Here is a 4,523-nt window from a genome sequence, read left to right on the forward strand (position 1 = left end):
TTTTCTTAGTGCCATCCACTCAACAAACTCCAGAATTTGTTGATGGCATTGACGGTATGTGTATTACTGGTACATTAAATTATCTAATTAATGTTCCCCATAAGGTGTAAATTTTGTATTAGACACTCTCTTCAAATAAACACAAAGTGTCAGTCCAAAAGATTCCCTCACAAGAATCCGCTCATTTATCTTCTTAATTTCTGTAATGCTCAATATTGTCAGCAACTTTCTATGAGGTTGTCCTATATCAGTAACATCCAGGAATGACGAGACCCACTACAAGGTTCTATTTTCCACAATTTTTGTCAGTGAGTTTTGAGTAAAATAAATGTCTCTCTAATGAATGGCTCATCACATTTAACGCCCTCGCTACATGTAGGTCCTCTTAAATGTAACACCCCAACCTGACATGAAAGATGCACATTACTTGCTCAAGGTGTAAATAATAAGTAATGTAATTGTTTTAACATGGCTCAATGACTATTTAGATAAGAAAATGTTGTTCATGCCCGATGAAGTCGCAAGTTGCATGTACATGTTACCTATATGTGAATGCAACTAGTGTACATTTAATGAATAAGAAGTGCACAACAACCTTACTAGCACATGTTGTTTAATGTAGGTCCAGCCCTTACGCATTTTGATTACACAAGGTTGTGTGAGAGAATTAATGCAATGATTCAAGGCCTGAGTAGGGAAAGGTGAGTTTGCATGGAACTTAGGTATAGAACATGCAATTGAATATTCACAAATGAAAAGACTATAATATTTTGGGAATGGTTAAAGACTCTCTGTCAACCAAGATGCAACGCGCCTGTCGGTGGAGGTTTCGTATGGTACGAAACCTCCATTTTCCTCGTTGTCTTTTGTTCAGTTGCAAAAAATCGTTCTGAATTAGAGCTGTCTACTAAAACGAAGATATTTTGTTGTTGATCGTGATTATAAGCATTTTTGATTGCCTGTGTGATTGAGTGGTTGAACGATGTGATTGCGAGAATATGGCGGCCTCGACAAATCATGGTGGAAGGCCTCGGAGACCCGAGCCTGTGAAGGTTATTTATCTACGGAAATCAGTTTGCGACCACTGGAGAGGAGCCAGAAGGATTTGTTTGGATATTCCAAACTTACGGATAGTGAATTTGCAGAAGTGTTATTACAGTAAGTGACACTTGCAATTTTCTTTGTTTAAATCTCGCTTGTCATGAGCTTTTATTTTTGAACCATACCCAGGATTCCTACATGTAATTTTGTTTGGAGACTCTTCTTACGGTTCTCTTTTTGTTTCTGTAGCTCGTGTGTTGTTAACAAACCCAAAGAAGAAAGAAGAGGAAGAAAAGAAAGTAGTTCACTTGGTGATGTCAGTTTTTCAGGTGACAAAGCATGTAACTGCTACCTTTATAATTTTCATGACGCAGATTTGCTGGCACAAGACCTAAAATAATATCTCTTTTGCTGGGCACCTCATCGAACACAGATAATTGATCTTGCATTAATCAAAATTTAGACCTTTTCTGAACATACATTCAATTTTGGTTATCTTTTTCAGCTCAACCAGGATTTTGCTCTACACCGGCAAAGAAGAAAAGAACAGAGGACCTAGTATCAGCCTTCCCTGATGCATCCACCAGGTGAGAAATTAGGATATCGTTTTGATGAGACACTTTGCTTGTTGCAAGGGATGAGAGAAGCTTATCACATACTGTTTCAGTCAGTGATTGTCATTGATATGCAATTTCCCTAGCCCTGTGTTTTGAATTTTACAAAAAAATCCAGATTTTTTTGTTACTTCAGAAATTAAAATTCAGACACTAATGCTGTTGTCAACACCACCACAAATGGTTTCTTTATATTTTGTTTACTCTGTGCGCCTTTTTTCAGTGATGTAGACACAACTAGTGTGGATGTTGCAGTGGGGAGTCTCATGGAAGTTGATGAGTTCAATGTGGCCATGGATGATCCCTTTTCCAGAACCAGAAAAGGGAACGAGAATAATCCATTTGTTGATGGTGAAGGTGATAAGAGTAAAAGCTCTGTTCCTGTCGAAAGGGAAGCCATATCAGTTCCTGGTGTAAGTATGTGCCCAGTTCCTGGTGATAGCAACAATGAGCAAGAATTTAACGAGAGGTTAGTTTAGTTTTCAATGATGTGTCAAGAAGTTGGCGTTATAAGGCCAGGCCAAACAAGACCAAGAAGATGGTTATTGACTAAGAGTTTTCTTCACTGCTAGGCATCTGTCATCAGCTTGGTGAAATCAGATCAGTAGTTGCCAAGAGTTCATCACATGACAAGTCAAATCGCAGAGGTCTTATGATAGTTTCAGTGAGTCTCGCTCTCATTTTGGTCTGGCCTTTAGCTATAGCAGGTTACTACTAACATACATAGGAAACAAGTTTGTGTTTCACAAAACTGGAGGTATGGTGTGTTGGACAGTGGGACAGTTGTATTGCATTACTTGTTTATATTGTTCAGTGTGCACAATCTCCACTGGTCCACACACCCACTCATTATTGCCCGTATTACATTATTCATTTGTAGACTGTCAAGGATAGTGCTTGATTTGTATGATGACACATCAAGCAAGGATAGTAGTGACAGTAAAGATGGAATGGATGAAGACAGTGAAAGGCCTGCTTTGGATCCAGCTCCTAATGAAATGCCATGCAGTAATGAGTATGTAATTTAAATTGGTTATGATATGATGACCACTTTGAAATGGCATCAGATATGCCATTTGGGATTGTAAGCAGAACATATTTTTGGTGTTCCACTTGGTTATGAATTTTGTTCCCTTTCATTTTGGATAAGAACATGTACCCTTGTAGACACAGATGCAAAGGGGACAGAACATACATATTTCTTATGAAAGAATGTTAGAACCATTTTCACATACACATTCAATTTGATTGTAACTGGTGATGCCAAAAGGACAGCACAAGTTTGTTTCAAATGTACTGTTTCCAGGAAATTAATATCATGGCTGTTCTTGTGAAGAGTTCACAGAACAATGTGTAGCCAAATAATTTGGCTGTGCATTGGTATACAACCAATTTGTATTTGTGTACCACTACACATACACATACATGTATGCATGCATGTTTGTAAAGCATAGGAATTCTTATCTACTGGATTTCATAGTTGATTGTTGGATTTTTAGGGAGTATTTTGTGGTTGACTTTTCGGACGCACAGACCACCAGTACTGAGGGATCTGTCCTTGATGATGAGGTCACAACACCTGAGGCTGATCAGACAGCTTTTCACGAGGACACCATCACAGAGCAGGAAAGTCTCCAAGCCAAACTGCAGGAGGTATATGAAGGAGACAAGAAGGAAAGAGTGAAGAGGGAACTGGAACTCTCCAATACTGCAAAAGTGTTAGTAACGGTGGAGAAAATTAAAGAACTGATTTCAACCACTTGTAAAACATGCAGCAGTCCCTTCACCATACAAGAAACCAAATCTGGTGCTGTGTTACTATTGCACTGGAGCTGTGACAATGGACATTCTGGAACATGGGCCTCGTCCGAGCTCCTCACCAAGAAGAATCACCAGTAGGTGTTTGTAAACAATGTTCAGCTTGCAGCTGCTGTGTTACTTAGTGGCAACAATTGTCAGAAGATCAACCTTCTGGCCAAGTTCTTTGGTTTACAGTTCATCTCTGAAACCATCTTTTATAGAATCCAGAAACTGTATTGCTTTCCTGCAGTACAGACCATGTGGGTTGATGTAAAAGCAGCAATTAATGATCATCTGCCATCAACTGGAGTGACGCTGTCAGGAGATGGCAGAAATGATTCACCAGGACACACTGCCCGTTACTGTGTATACACACTTATGGAGCAGTCGTCTAGAGCAGTGGTGGACCTGGAGGTCTTGGACAAACGAGAGACTGCTGGGAAGTCTGCAGCCATGGAGAAACTGGCCCTTTCCGGACTGTTGCAGAGGTTGATGCATGTGCTCAAGATTGAGCATATCGTCACAGATGCATCAACATCCATAAAGGCATTGGTGCGAGAAATGAAAGGTATTTTGATTTTAATTAAAACCATGTATGAAGTAAAGAAGACTTACACTGTCATGAAATTTTTGGACCACTTTTAAAATTTGGAAAATGTGTCTGTATCGATGTATGAGCAATCTGTGTATGAGTACAGGCATTACATGCAAGTAATGATATCAGCACATATAATTGTCTTCAAATCTGCAAAATCATTGGGACGGTGCCCCTTAAAGCTCTTGCCTAGTGTCAATTATTATGGGGGTCTACTGTACTTGTATCACAATGGTGTAATACAGCCCCAAACAGTTGCCTTTCTAGATTAACTATAATTCCTTCTCCTAACTTCCAATCCATTTGACATCTATAATGGGGATCTCTCTAGCATGGTAAAGGTGGCTGTTTAGATGTTCAACTGTAGCATCCATTCACTTAGCCAGTCAGAAATTATTGCTGAATTTAATTTGTACACACCAGTTTTGGCTACTTGAGTAAATATCAAGAGGAAAAAAAGATCCAAACTTGCC

General features: G+C 39.2%; 1 pseudogene across 1 annotated transcript; it reads left to right on the forward strand.

Moving 5' to 3' along the window:
- Window positions 1-585: 585 nt before the first annotated feature.
- On the forward strand, window positions 586-4,115 carry LOC146479994 (uncharacterized; annotated as a pseudogene). Its single transcript, XR_014864787.1, has 6 exons — window positions 586-1,158; window positions 1,291-1,370; window positions 1,547-1,628; window positions 1,879-2,124; window positions 2,536-2,670; window positions 3,155-4,115. The product of XR_014864787.1 is annotated as an uncharacterized LOC146479994 (transcript).
- The last annotated feature ends 408 nt before the right edge of the window (window positions 4,116-4,523 follow it).

Source organism: Pavona decussata, unplaced genomic scaffold, assembly GCF_977016875.1.
Source record: "Pavona decussata unplaced genomic scaffold, jaPavDecu1.1 SCAFFOLD_56, whole genome shotgun sequence".
NCBI classification, from domain to species: Eukaryota; Metazoa; Cnidaria; class Anthozoa; order Scleractinia; family Agariciidae; genus Pavona; species Pavona decussata.